Here is a 15,114-nt window from a genome sequence, read left to right as displayed (position 1 = left end):
ATGTGTATTCTCTTAATCGTGCAACTGTAATTCCCTGTAATTTAGACTAACATATCATTTATTTAAGTAATCTTGTTTTGCAATTCATGTGGTTGATGATCTGTTCTGTATATTTTACATATAATTTCTAGCAAAAAATAAATATAAAAATGTAAAATGTTTGTGTGTTGCTGTCAGTAGGACGGTTATCTCCAACAGGGTTGATGTTAATGTGATTGGCAATTATCTCCTGATCTTGGCATTAAAGGTTCTTTAAACGCTAGGAGACCCAAGCAATCTATGACAGTTTCCTCAATGCTGCAGTTCAAAGGAAGCCACATCAGAAAAATATGCAATTTACTGAGGAAAATGATGAGATTACAAAAAAAAGAAAAACTGTGATATATTTGACAAGATGTTATGCTAATATTCTGCCAACATGTTTACCTTTAAATTATACAGCAAGGCACTGTAATATACATTTATAGGAAATATACACATTGTACAGGATGCTTTCACAAGTAGTCAATGTAGAGTTATCGACACTACAATTAAAATCATTTTATAGACAAATGCAGAATGCTTTCCTATGAAAGAAAAGATGTCTACGAGTATAACACAAATTACGTGCACAGTCTGTAACCACAGACTTGGCTTAAGCTAAAAACATGTTAGGTGATGCTCTAAAGAAAGGGGTACCTAAGCTCTTAAATAACAACTAAAATAAAGGAATCACAGAAGGTGCAGACAGCATGTGCTAAAATGGGTTTTTATTGCCTGAAACAAAGAAATAATAAAAATGCAGGTTTAGCAGTGGAAAAACAAATAGAGTGTACTATGAATTGTTATTATTAATAATGCATTTAAATACTCTGCAGATGGATATCTGTGTAAATATTAGTCTCTCGTTCAAAAACTACAGGCTAAATATTGGAAAAGGACATTCTTTCAACTAGAGATGTGCGCGGACCCCCCATGGTTTGGTTTTGGTTAGGGATGAGCGGGTTCAGTTCTCAGAGAACCGAACGCACCCGAATTTCGAGGATCCGGGGCGATCCGAGCAAAGCTCGGATCTCCCTGCCTGCCCCGGATTCCTCTTCCGAGGCAAAATCTCACGATCTGCTGTCGGATCTCAAGGTTTTTGAGCGGCCATTTTTGAAAACCCCTTTGTCTTCAATGGGCAAAGCGCTGATTGGCTGACAGAGCCATCTGTATTTTTATACATTTTGTTGTTTTTATCAACTTTTGTTTTGTATTTATTTGATCATTGTATTTGCTGATTCATACAAGATGTACATCTATTTATACATATTTTTTTAACCTACTGAGGTATTTTATGATATAGAGACAATAAATGTGCTTTAAACTATTTTTTTAATTTATATGTCTACTGTAGTTACCAACCAACTAGCGCTCCCACAACTGTTCTGTCCTTTTTCTGTGAATTCTCTTGGGGTCTGCCTACCCCAATAGTGGTGAGCTGCATCTTGATTGTACTACTTAGTACTTCTGGAGCGCCTGATTTTTGTGTGTATATTTTTGTTTTTAAGCTATATAAAAACACACACACACATAGATGTATACATATATAAACACATACAAACAAATATAGCCCCCTTCTGCCTCTGCCAGGCAGCATATAAATCTTTTTACCTATTATTATTCCAGGAGGCAAAGAGTCAAAAAATATCTGTAGTCAAGTTAAAGAGTCAACAGCATGCGTTTGCACAAAAATGGAGCGTGGCATAGCTGTCACAAGGCCACGCCCCATTTTTGTGTGCACGATTTTGGTTTGACATTTGCAGGAGTCACCTTGTGTCATACCCCCATTTTTAGTCATGCTGGGGGCCAGCCCAGCACATGGACAATACAAGCCAGATCTACATAAAATACACTGAAACAAGCCAGATCCACATAAAATACACTGAAACAAGCCACTTCAGCATAAAATACACTGCAACAAGCCACTTCCATATTAAATAAATTTAAAAAAGCCAGTCACATAAAATATGCATTAAAAACCACATCCACATAAAATACATTTTGAAGTCCAGAACCACATAAAATACATTGAAAAAGCAAGATTCACATAATACATACTTCAACTCCTCCATATGTCACTCCAGCACCCTCCCTTGCCATTCCAGCCCACATTTATGTGTCATTGCAGCCCCCCCATACCACTGCAGCAGCCCCTCATGTGTCACTCCAGTCACTCCCCCTCCCCCCAGAGTTATCTCAACAGCCCCACTGTGCCCCCATAAGCATGAAAGCAGGCATCATCTCACCAGCTCTCATGCTGCCCCCCTCACTGGCTCTCAGTTAATAGTACCAATTATTCTGTGCCCCCTGTAGTTATACCCTTTATGCAATGCCACCTGTATTTGTGCCCCTTATGCAGCACCCCCTGTAGTTTTGCCCCTTATGCAGTGCCCCCTGTAGTTTTGTTCCATATGCAGTGCCCCCTAAAGTAGTGCTCCATATGCAGTGTCCCCTGTAGTTTTACCCCATATGCAGGGCCCCCTAAAATAGTGTCCCTTATGCAGTGCCCCCTGTAGTTTTACCCCATATGCAGTGCCCCTTATGCTGTGCCCCCTTTAGTTTTACCCCATATGCAGGGCCCCCTAAAGTAGTGTCCCTTATGCAGTGCCCTCTGTAGTTTTACCCCATATGCAGGGCCGCCTAAAGTAGTGTCCCTCATGCAGTGCCCTCTGTAGTCTTACCCCGTATGCAGGGCCCCCTAAAGTAGTGCCCCCATATGCACTACCCCTTAAAGTAATGCCCCTTATGCAGGCCCCCCTAAAGTAGTACCCCTTTTCATTATGCAAGGCCCCCAGCCCAGTACTTACCTCACCACACTCCCGCAGCACCACCGCTGCGGGTTCACCACATAGGATCTATCATCAACCCCACCGCTGCCTCTGACTGGTTTGACGGTGCGCAGGGCAGGCATGCTCCACACATCGCAGGTGACGGATGTCACCCGCACAGTGAATCACTGGGAACGCTGGCCTCAGGCCAGCATTCACAGTTCTAAGTAGCCGCATGAGTAGGGGTTGGAGTCGGAGCGCTCCGTGACTGTCTGTGCGGCGAGTTGGGGGGCAGGCGTACTGTAGGACAGGAGGCCCCTTTGTCAGTCTGGCAGTAGCGGCGGTGGGTGGTTGGAGCGGAGCAGGCCCCCCTTGTCTGATGGACTGCCCAGGCCCGAAACAGCAGTCCCTTCAGTCCCCCCCTGCTGGCGGCTCTGCTTGACTGCAATTCAAAATAGATCCGTTTTTTTAAATCCTAGTACTGAATTGCGAGAAGACCTGAGTTAGGACTCTGTTCGACCCCTAAGGTGATTCCGAACTGGGACTCGATTTGACTGGTAACCCCTAAGTTCGGGTGTGTTCAATTTCCATGGAAACTGAACCACTCATCTTTACTTTAGTTTAAACACAAAATAATCACCAACTAAAAGTAAGTCAGTCTGCCAGAATTATATCTATTAGTTGCTGCCATTAGTGTGCCCAGAGCTTTGAAATCATAAAAACATTGGCAATAGAAAGCTGAATTGGAAACAATCACATATACACACACACATTCTTAATGTATGCTGTAGAGATATGAGTGTGATCCAAGATAGTTATTGCTAATATAGAGCCTGTTTGAATATGACCACACGTGCATATGCACTATTAATAGAAATTCATTGTATGCTGTATTTAATTTTTCAGCACTGAATATTTATTGTATCAGTATTTGTATTATCAATTTGTGCACATTCTATCTGCACTTCCTAATTCTTTTATTTTATATGTTTGGATGTTAAACTTGTCTGTATGTTATACTAGCATTTTAGGGATCAATAAAATGCTTATGTTTTCACTTATTAGCACTTGATTAATACCTGCGCTCCAATTGGAGGTTTTTATATAACACCACTACCCTTTTTTTCTTTATTTTACTTCTTCAAAAGAACCTACCATACTTAAGCAGAACTTACATTTTTATCAATCTATGTACCCACATGTAATAGGCAAGCCTCAATAGAACTGAAAAAGCATACTATAGTATTTAAGGGACAGTTGGCAAATAAATATTAGAACAAAAAAGAAAATATAAAACAGAGCGCTGTGAACACAAACAAAATATGTATATATATGTTAATGTTGAATATTCCTAGCGCTGCAAAACCAAATGGAGCTAACTGTGAAAGTTCCAAAATAAATAACAGGGATAAAACACTCAGGTCTAGCGCTGCTAGGAAAAATATCAAAATTTTAATGTAATATATATATTATTAATATCAATAGTATAGGTGGCACAAAAATAAAAAATAAAAAGCTAAAAGTAACAGAGAAAAATATTATGATGCATCATAAAACAATAGTAACAATAAATGTATCTCTTACAGAAACATAGTATCATACGAATGACTTAATCATGTATCCCTTATAGGGGAAATCAATGGAGTCTATTAGTGTTATGAGTAATTCCTAGAAAAAATAGAAAAAGCCAGGTGGATTCAATATACGTGCTGTTGGATCCTGTAGTTAACAACTAGTATGAAGTATTTCTCAATTGAAGTATATACGGAGATCCTGATATAGCCGTAAAAGTCTGGGCTGAAAGCAATATGGGAAAGCCTTCACATCAAAATGCTAATTGTATACACTGTATATCCGATAGATTGGACAATATAGGGGTACCTGGTCCATCCGAGCGTCCTCGGATAGATGTAGGGACCAGATATCCACTGGTAACAGTGTCCAAATGAACGATAATTAATGGGAACAACCAAACGTTCAGCCCGGTAACTTGACAGGAAATGATCTCCTATAATAGATGACAAAGCTCCGTTGTAACAATCCGTAAGTAGCCGTACAAGTCACCAGTATTGCAGACTCTGTGAGTGATATCAATAGGATCAGCCCAGCACTTTCAGCCCCTGTGATGACGAAGGTGGCCGACGGAGGCAGCAGGAGCGATCCGGTGCAGTGACGGCAGGAGCAGCCGTGAAGGTAACCTATCTGGTCCCTACATCTATCCGAGGACGCTCGGACGGACCAGGTACCCCTATATTGTCCAATCTATCGGATATACAGTGTATACAATTAGCATTTTGATGTGAAGGCTTTCCCATATTGCTTTCAGCCCAGACTTTTACGGCTATATCAGGATCTCCGTATATACTTCAATTGAGAAATACTTCATACTAGTTGTTAACTACAGGACCCAACAGCACGTATATTGAATCCACCTGGCTTTTTCTATTTTTTCTAGGAATTACTCATAACACTAATAGACTCCATTGATTTCCCCTATAGGGGATACATGATTGAGTCATTCATATTATACTATGTTTCTGTAAGAGATACATTTATTGTTACTATTGTTTTATGATGCATCATAATATTTTTCTCTGTTACTTTTAGCTTTTTATTTTTTATTTTTTATTTTTGTGCCACCTATAGTATTGATATTAATAATATATATATTACATTAAAATGTTGATATTTTTCCTAGCAGCGCTAGACCTGAGTGTTTTATCCCGGCAAATAAATATTGTATAATACATACTGTACCTACCAACATTAATGACATAAGAATCACAAACGGGGGCATGGCCTTGGCATATTGGCGGCAAATTGTGCCAAATGTGCTGATTGTGGAGAAATGGGACAAATTGCTTAAATGGGAGTTATGATATACTTACTACAGGGAAATAGTTTAAAGGCAGATGACATAACAAATTGAGAGTCCATTAACATTTATTTTAAAGAAGGCACCAATGTAAAAAGAATAACAACAACTCATTTATGGTTAAAATTATATACATTATAGGCTAGAAACCGTGTAAGCTTCCATCATGGAATATTTCACGTCTCTCATCACAAAATAAAAATGGTAATTCAGAATTGTTTTGTATTTACTGACAATTATTCTGCCCACTTATTGGATCTGAAGGAAGCAAATACTGTATATCCCTTCCATAGTAAACCTGCCAGAATAAAATGGGAAACAAGCACGGCTGTATATGGGACTCTTTTCTGGTTAGAGAAAAAATTAAAGAATGACTCATTTGACCATATGACTGTTTAGAACTATTTAGGGGTCTATTTAAAAAAAAATGCGCTAATAGTTTGAAATATACTGCATGTAATCGCAACATTTTTCTAAATTATTACCGCACTATTTAACAGCTTGTGGTAGGTCTGTCCCAGTGAAGTTGCAGTATATGTCTGTCCCAATGAAGTTCCTGGAGATAAACCTCACTTCTCTAAAGCAAGGTTTATCTCCATTTCACATGCACCAGATGCCGCTGTCTCTGTACTGTACAGGCCGGCTGATGCTCTGTTCCAGGATCCCTTCCAGGATCCCGGTGTGACTGGGCATGAGGCTGGAGATACTGTACATGGGGCAGGAGGCTGGTGAGACATTTAGCAGGAGGAGAGAAATTGGACAGGAGGCTGGAGTGATAGGGCAGAAGACTGGAAAGATAAGGGGATGTAGTAATGTGGCAGGAGGCTGGAGTGACAGATGGCAAGATACTGGAGTGACAGGGGGCATGAGACTGGAGTGACAGGGAGCAGGAGGATGGAGTAACAGGTGGCTGGAAAGTAAGGGCAGGAAGCTGGATTGACAGGAGTCTGGAAAGACGGGGTGGTGTGACATAGGGCAGGAGGCTGCTTAGATTTACTAAAAGTATATTGTGAAAAAATACCGGGAAAGCCCTGTGATAATAACACCACCTTCAGATGGCATTATTAGGGCTTTCCCCATTTCCCCAACTCCTGCTCTGCTCTAACAGGCAGAGATGAGCCAAGAGCTAGCCCCTGTGATCAGCAATGTGGTCTAAATAGACCACAAGCTGATCAATTAAACAAAATTAGTAAAAAAAAACACTTACCTGCATCCAGGGACCGGTGACCACCAGTGACGTCCTCTGCGGCTCTGGTCAGCTGTCCCGGGCTCCTGCACTGTGACCCTGGTCAGCTGCTGCATAGAGCAACTGACCAGGATCACAGTGCAGGAGCCTGGAGACCAGCTGGCCTGAGTCCCCATGAAGCCATGGCCCTTTTTCAGATGTACTATCTTATGTCCCTATTTAAAAAGTGTGTGGCGGGAGGGAGCTGATGCTCTCTCTGGCACAGGGCACCAAAAAGTCTAGTTACGGCTCTAGTGAATGAACAATACAGTGGAAAGTATGTGAAGTGGATTCGCAGGGACAGAGCTTTATCACAAGCTCTGTCTTTGCATGCAATTTTTGATACATCCATGTGATGTATTCAAATATCGCACTGCAATATTGGGCACATTTATCACAGCCAATCCACATCTGAGATGTGGATTGTGATAAATATACCCCATGGTCTTAAATCTTTCAAGATTCTGTTGTAGGAATGGTCATGTCACACTTTATTTACCAATTTCACAGGAATTTTAAAGCTAGAATGACAACTGTCAATTTAGTCTGCTGTGTGATATTTTTGGGATAGGACTAGTAACACTTAAAGCCAAATTCTGCTGATAATAAAAAAATTTAATTTTCAACCTATTTTCACAAAGATGCAACTATTTTGCAGAACAGTTTTGAAAAAAAAATTTTTTTAATCTACCGGTAATTCCAACACAAAGTCAAGTGTTAAAATGATTTTCATTGAATATACACTTGTTCAGCCGCACAGTTCAAACTATTGTTCGCTGTTATCTGCCATTTCAGGTGGCAGATTCTTTAACTTGGCTTATAGAGCTGTTGTGGTCTGGCATGCATTAGAGAAAAATAATTCTTTAATGTTTATATCTTTTCTCAAATATTCTGAGTTGTCTTGTTAAGATGCAGTTTTATAAATAGAATTCTTGCCTTCATTCATTTATTATGAATATGTTATGTTAAGATACAGTACATGGAAAAATGTTCAAAAGCACTTAATTTAAAAGGTTTTGTGTTTCTTGTATGCAGTGTTATTTACGGTACTAATCTACTTTTTTCCTTGCTGGATGTTGCAACATAAAACACTGTGTAATTTTTGGAGAATAATAACTTACTGGTAAAGTGGTTTGCCTACAAAATTGCCCACTAGAGAAAGGTGCTAATGATATACATAAGTACAATATATGCGTCTTGATTCAAGAACAGTTTGAGAAAAATGAAGTGATAACATGCTACACCCTTATTTTACCTGATGCAGTATATATTCAAAATATATTTAAATAAACATTAAAACTAGTAATTAAGAAAAACTAAAGCAAAATGTTCACAAGCAACAGTCCAGATGTATCCTCGCACAGCTGACCTCAATTAGCGTATGCGCTGCAAGACATTTGGCGTATTTGAGCTGCGTCGAGCAGTGTAGTGTTTTTTCCGCTCAAATGTGTGTCTTATTTGCATTGTAATGCAACAAACCAATTCTCGAATAAAATTTTACAAATATCATCAAATCCTTTGAAATGCCAAGGGGCAGCTGTGCATAGTATTTCTTTTTTATGTGCTCCTTAATAATGGAACTCAATGCCATCACACAGCTACACTCTACGAGTATCTAGATCCCCTTTTCATGATCTCCCATGGAAGATCAAGGGACTCATTTAGGGATATATTTACTAAAGCTCAATTTTGAGTTTTGGGTGATTTCACATTCGGTTTACATTTGGTTTTCCTTTGATTTTGCCTTTGGAGATTTTTTAAAGGCAAAATCAAATGTCAAATTGAACATAAAACCAAATCCCACTCAAATCCCACTCAAAATTGAGCATCGGCAAAACATTGATACTTTAACAAAGACCAACATACAAATCCCTAATTTACTAATATTTGATTTGAAAAGGAACACCAAACAAACTCAAAATCAAACTTCAAATCCCCAAAATAATAGACCTGCTTCATGCTGGCGATTTCAGCATGAGCAGGTGTGAATTACACAGATGCATGCACAGATCAGTAAGCTCTGTGCATGCTTCTGTGTGTAAAAAGGATGTAAAGTGAACTAGTCTTTCTTGTGAAAATATGGGGGACAAAAGATGTAGGGGTCCACCATATTTTGCACAACCTACACTGGGCTCAGTGGGCCAGTCCTGGTTTTCGAAATAGTGGAGACAAAAGATGTATGGGTCCCCTATATTTTCCAAAACCAGCACCAGACTCTTTCTAGTGGTGGTGTAATGCCACAGCCAGGGTACCCTTTCACTGTCTCACCCGGCTAAAGCATTATACCTGACAATTAGTCAGCCCAGCCCGGGATCCCTGGGGAGGTGGGGCCCCCCCCAAAAAAGGGGTTCCTCCTCTCCAGGGTACCCCAGGCCTGGGCTGATAGCCCAGGGCTATCCCCAGTACCTCTGGCCAGTGGGTACCGGGTTGACTGTATATAAAAATAGATTAAATAATATTGTTTTTTACAGGAGAACTAGAGGTCCCAGCAAGCCTCCCCTGCATGCTGGTACTTGGAGAACCACAAGTACCAGTATGCTGGGCATTAAGGGCTACCTCTAATTCACTGATAGCCCATTCATCACAAAGATGATATCTTCTACAACTCACTTTTGTACTTTACACTATCAAGTTTTCTGTTATGATTCTTTGGTCATCTTATAGAATCCTTTTATGGCTCCAAATAAGGTCACTCATTCACTCATTTGGCTCAAAATATCTAATTTTAATTTTATCATAACACAGATCAAATGATTTTTTACTGTTCTATTCACATTAGACCACTATATTATACTTTCACTTTCATTTATAACTCTTGTAATATCACTCCATCCCTACATCTTCCTTTTCACAATACACCGGCACACTTGAGACCACCTTATTATCATTTGATTACCACTCAGTTTACTTTACTGGTCACATATAACTTTTTTGGATGTTTACACACAGAGATTTTATTCATTCATTAAAAACACAACATCAGAGGTTTAATTAATTTGGATTTATGAACAATAGCACACTTTTCTTTGCTTTACAGTATAAATTATACTCTGATTACACTGTTAAAACACAAGTTTTATGGAATTCCCCTAGAAATATGGAGAATTTAATCCCTATTAATCATTCAGACCCACAACCATTTTTAACTTTTCTATGACTAACATTATATGGTAACCCAAATAATTTGCGTAGGGTATTGAGTAACTGTGCAGAACTTGAATTTAAATGAATTCTGTACATAACCAGCACAGTATCTTACCACTTAACATTTGATTTATTGAGGGCAATTAATGTCCTAGTTATATTACCCAGTGTACTGTATATTCCTCTGATAACCCACACTGTAGTATAAAACTCTTCATCCACACAATGTGCCATGCTCTAAGGATTCACTTACTGAGCTGTCAGTTTCTTATGGTGATTTATTCAATTCGAGCCCTCGTTATCACAACATTATGAAATACATAATTAACTCCCTCATCACAATATGGAATTTGGAGCATTTGCTTTAAAATTTCCCCTTTTTAATAAAATTATTTATAACATGTCAGTATTCTTTGTTATATTCCTTTCTAATCAACTATTTGATGCAGTACCTAAGTTATAGTTTTAATGATTAACTTCCCTAACACTTGCTGAAGATTATGTCAATCAGGAAGAGCCTCACTGATGGGGCAGCAGGTGATTTTACACGCCCTGTAATTTCATTGGATTAGGCTGGATGGCAATCTTGATGCGATCCAACACACAGCTTGAAGACGGGACATAGACAGACCCCACAGCTTGTCCAATGGCGTCAGAGCCACATCGCAAAGAGGAAGAGACTTATTTAGTTTAAAAGACCTCATTTACACAAGATGCGGCAATGGACAGGTGAACAAGCCACCATCTGGCAAAACGCGTGTCCTCCTACCCCGGAAGTTCGGTCACTGCACGGACCGGACTCCAAGAAGATCTAACCCTGTGATCGTATTTATGCCTGCAGACTGACCTCAGTGTCAGTGCAGACACTGAATTCCACATTGAGTGGATGATATAATGTGAATTTATATTTGTGTTTTTACTCTGCATAAACAATTCATTTGACCTTCTATGTACAGAGAAATATATTCTCTCCTCTCCACTGGCACACATTGGGCTGGCTGCTTATATCTACTGAAGGGCAGACTGTCCTGAATTCAGCATGAATGAAATAGAGATATTTATACATGATGTGAGATAGCTGTATGACATTAAATGTTTGGGCTTGTCTTTATTACTGTTATCTTTTCTCACCTGGTTCATTGTGCCTAAAACAGCAAGACATGTAGCAATGTTATATGTATATCCCTGCTAGAATCATTGTATTCATGCTCTCTGCGCAATTGAGGCAATTATCTAATGGTAAAAATGTTCCTTCTAGTAGGCACACTACCTATGTCCTCCTTGCGCAACAGTTGTAACTGAATACGTATTTTGTCATGCAGGCTTTTTCAGCAGATTAAATGTGGCACAGCGCTTCTCTGCATAGCGGACACAATTAAGTACTGACCTATATATACAGGCTTGAGAAGTAGATTCATGGTGGCACTGTGCCCATAATATTTTTGTACAGTGGGTGCAGATCAGCATTGTGTTGGTCTAATATACAACCTGTTTGATGTTTGTTTTTGGCACAGTTGATACGTGCTATTTGCATAGCCAAGTAGGGTTTGTGTCAGATGATTATGTTGATGTGTAAACAACCTAATAAGTTTTGAGTCAGATGAACATGTTGATGTGTAAACAGCCTACAACGATACGATCAATTTTTTGAAACCAGCCTAAAATACACATGATTGTGCTGGAATGCAATACATTATAATAAATGTGTGATGATTTATTTCTGAACAAACAAAATACGCCTATGCAGTACTTTTGTTGAAACTGTGCATTGTTTATAAAGTGGACTCCTCACACGTTAGTCCTATAAACACTTCTTCATTGTGTATACCCGGGGATTCATACTCCCCCAATTGGGCAGACATACCTACAACTATACCATACTGGATATGCCCAATCTTGTCTAATCTTGGAAGCTATGCAGTAATGGGCTTGGCCAGAACTTGGATGGGAGACCACCTGGGAATACCAGGTGCTGTAGGTTATTAACATAGGAGGTGGATTGGGACAGTTTGGTAACACAGCAGAGTGTTAATGTAGCACAGCATTTGCATATTGCAGTTCCACGCATCTAGTGGTCAGGAAAGTCAGTAAAGCTCTCTTTATCTCATACATGATCAGGGTTATTAGGGTACCTGTCCTTCTACGTATCATTATTGATATGATATCCTAGCATTAATATGGCGGCGTAGGGGATCACTTACCCTTCATACAATATTTTTGCCATGTCAGACATTAGGAGACGTACATAGTTACTTTTTATATTACATAATTTTGCTCAACAAAGGGGCGTTTTTCAAATTTTAACTACATCTATTAATAGTTATATTTTACATTTAATGTGGATATCTACCTTAAGAGTACCGCAGCAACGAGTCCTTCTTTTTCTCTTTTTCTGTGTTCATAATCACTCAACTTTGTAAGGTCAGAGATTAAGCATACCAATATGTTGCGAGAGGCATTCACCCAGATTAGTGACTTATACACACACATAAGTACATAAAATGCCAGCATCAGTAGTAAGTGTACATTGCATGTACCTGCATGCAACATGCCACGTTATAGTGTCAGCGGCATGACACTGTAACATAGCATTGTGCATGCAGATACACTTGCAGCCGCACATAGAATATAGGCATGCCAAATAAGGTGCATTTGAAGGTAAAAAGTCACAGGAAAAGATGCTCCGCACTACTGAGTTACGCATGGCGCAAATAGAAAGGCTGTTTAACGCGCAAGGAAGTAAGATGTATGCGGCCACATCAGTAGAGCTGTGATTACCTGTTACAGGTACAATAAGTATGCATTAAGAAAAGAGCCGTAACTAGACTTTTTGGTGGCCTGGGCATCCTGGGCGATAAAAAGCATTTCCCCTCCCCCCCTGTTTTCAAATAGGAACATAAGATGCGCGCCCATAAAAGGTGCATGGCCATATGTATGGAGAAGGGTCATGAGAAATCTAATTTGTCCCATGTGATGATGAAGGGGTATCGATCCTGTTGTACAACTGTTATCCAGGTGTCACTGTTAAATACAGTATGAATTCAAAGGCTGCGGACATGTTACACAATAATTATGTTGCATAGTGTAACTCACTAGGTGGTCTATTCAGCAATGATTTTTTTCCATAAAAAAATGCGGAAGTCATAATTTCTGCATTTTTTATGTAAATTCATTACTCAGTAATGGGATAATGGAGAAGATAACACAATTATCTTCTCCATTAATTCCCAAGAATTCCCATCCAACTGTAGGGATCAGGCCATTGATCTCTACAGTGCTTTAATGCTCTTTACTATTCAGCAAAGCAAAAAGCGTTAAATTACTCGAAAAATCATTGCTTTATATAACGCCATCTCAGAATGGCGTTATATGAAGAAATTACATTAAATTCCCAGAAAACTGCAGGGACAGAGGGAAATTCTCCCATAAGTCCCTGCAGCATCGTTTAACACCGCCCACTCGCCGTCCCTGCTCTGCTGGGACTGCGGACAGGTAAGTCACTCTAGAGCCTGTTAAACCTGCCGAAATTGATTGACATGTGCATACTGGCTTTATATTAGCCTGTATACATGTATATTTATGTGCTATCATATTTAACATTTATATAAAAATGTTAAATATAAAAGCACATAAATATACATATATACAGGCTAATATAAAGCTTGTATACACATGTCAATTACTTTGGAAAGGCTGGAGATCCACTTACCCCTCCACAGTCACCTCAAAGCTGGGATGGAGATTGTTCGGAAGCGCATGACTGAGCATGCGCAGTAGCAGTAACAAAAGGTATTGTACAATACCTTCTGTAACATCGCAGGGACAGCATGTTACTGCAACCACTGTCCCTGCATGAAATATTGCTGCATAGCTTCCATAAATATTTATAATTGATAAAAAATTGTGACAATGTTGCCCGATAAAATTTTGGCCAACATCATCACTATTGCTGAATAGGCCCCTAGCTCTAGATGTAGGAGAGCACTGGTGAACCTGAACCTGCAGCAAGATTTGTCCATCAGAACAGCCGTGCACAAGTCTGGAGCCAGCAGTGTAGATCACTGACTGAAGGTATAGAAAGAGTGCTATTTGTAGTGCATATACAGCAAATATCAGCAGCAGGGAGATCCGAGTATGTACTCTGCGCTGCCAGTTGAACTCACCGACAAGGGTACTTGATGTGCGCTGTCAACAGGGCTGGCTCAAGGGTTCGGAGTAGCCTGTGCCAGCTCCTGAAAGTGCGCCCTGACATCGCTCGTGGCTTTGTCATGCGTGAACAAAAATTGCGGTGTGACCTAGTTACCATAGGCCACACCCCTATGTGACATTATTTGGAGGAGTGCCTGCATGGCACGCCTCCAAATAACATCAGGCTAGGGGGAGTCTCACTAGCTGGGCTGCCCCAGCCCTTCTCCCGTCACTGAATGGATGCCACACACATCGGGATGTTGGGGAGGGGTGGCGCCCTCTAAGGGTGGCATCCCTGTGTGACCGCACTGGTTGAACACCCCTAGATCCGGCCCTGGCTGTTAACACCTGGATCAGGAATCATTTGCTGTGTTCAGGGCTGCCATCAGAAATTGTGGGGCAGATATCTCCATGTGTAAGGTGTTGGACTAAAATATAGAAGGTGATAGGTTGAAATCCTGGGTATCTCGAAATCTATGTGTTAAATAAAATATGTGACTGAAGGTGCTTGGGGTGGCCAGATTGAGGGGGAGTTGGCCATGATGGGACGGCAAGGAGATGCCGGGGATAAAAGAAGAGGACGCTACAAGTGAGAATTATAAACAGAAAATTGACAGGCCCAAACAGTGCCCCCTGCCCAGCGCCATCCTATGCCATGGCACATATCACACTACCCTAGTTGCGGCCCTGGTTAAGAGTGAAAGAGAATCCGGGACACAGAAATGCATCATTGGGAAGATTGTGTGTCAGCAATTAAAGAATTCATGCTGTCACAATGAGCTGCATTTACAATGGTATTCTGTAGTTTGGACTATGGAAAAAATAATCCATTACACTAATGCTACAGGGCAGCAGCCATACAATTCAAGGAGCGAGAACGAAAGTAACAAAGT

At 40.1% G+C, this 15,114-nt stretch overlaps 1 protein-coding gene and 1 pseudogene across 2 annotated transcripts in view; both read left to right on the top strand.

Annotated features, from left to right (window-relative positions):
• The window catches only part of CDH20 (cadherin 20), a 495,759-nt gene that overhangs the window by 74,008 nt on the left and 406,637 nt on the right, over positions 1-15,114 (top strand). The window lies entirely within an intron of this gene.
• LOC148524845 (5S ribosomal RNA) lies at positions 11,896-12,014 on the top strand (annotated as a pseudogene).

This window comes from Taudactylus pleione, unplaced genomic scaffold (genome assembly GCF_031769625.1).
Source record: "Taudactylus pleione unplaced genomic scaffold, aTauple2 ptg000116l, whole genome shotgun sequence".
Lineage (NCBI taxonomy): Eukaryota > Metazoa > Chordata > Amphibia > Anura > Myobatrachidae > Taudactylus > Taudactylus pleione.
The sequence above is the reverse complement of the archived record's forward strand: the minus strand, read 5'-3'. Positions and strand labels throughout refer to the sequence as shown.